The following is a 487-nucleotide window of genomic DNA, read 5'->3' on the forward strand; positions in this document are numbered from 1 at the left end:
TTCCCGACAGCCGGACGCTCTTCGGCAAGAGAGCCAACGTCCGAAGAAAAGGCCGCGACTCCGTTTCCAGCGGCGTCGCCCAGTCCGCCCATGCCGGTGGGGCGTCCCATGCATGCAAAGCCTACTGGAATCCCTACCGTCGATGGCGACACTCAAAAAGAGAAATTTAATCGACCTGGTCGGGGTATAATGTTCCAGCGGCTGGGCCGGGCTCCCATGTATTTTCAAGGCAGGAAAGCGAAGTTATCTTTCTCCCCGCCAATAAAACATCAAAAAAACCTCCACTGGTAGCTGAGCTTTGTGAGCTCTTCTTTACCACGTCTTGGTTTGAAGATACCCCCTTCTTTAAAAAAAAAAAAACACCCACAGAAAAAGTGTGCCATTGGTCGTCCTGTCCAGTCATCGTTCTCACACACCCTTGGGAGAAAAGTCCAGGCAGGGTGACGCGACAGGTAAGATAGTCTCTACAGCGATCGAGGTGAGAAGG

Source organism: Gekko japonicus, unplaced genomic scaffold (assembly GCF_001447785.1).
Source record: "Gekko japonicus isolate JY-2015 unplaced genomic scaffold, Gekko_japonicus_V1.1 scaffold441, whole genome shotgun sequence".
In the NCBI taxonomy this organism is placed as follows: Eukaryota; Metazoa; Chordata; class Lepidosauria; order Squamata; family Gekkonidae; genus Gekko; species Gekko japonicus.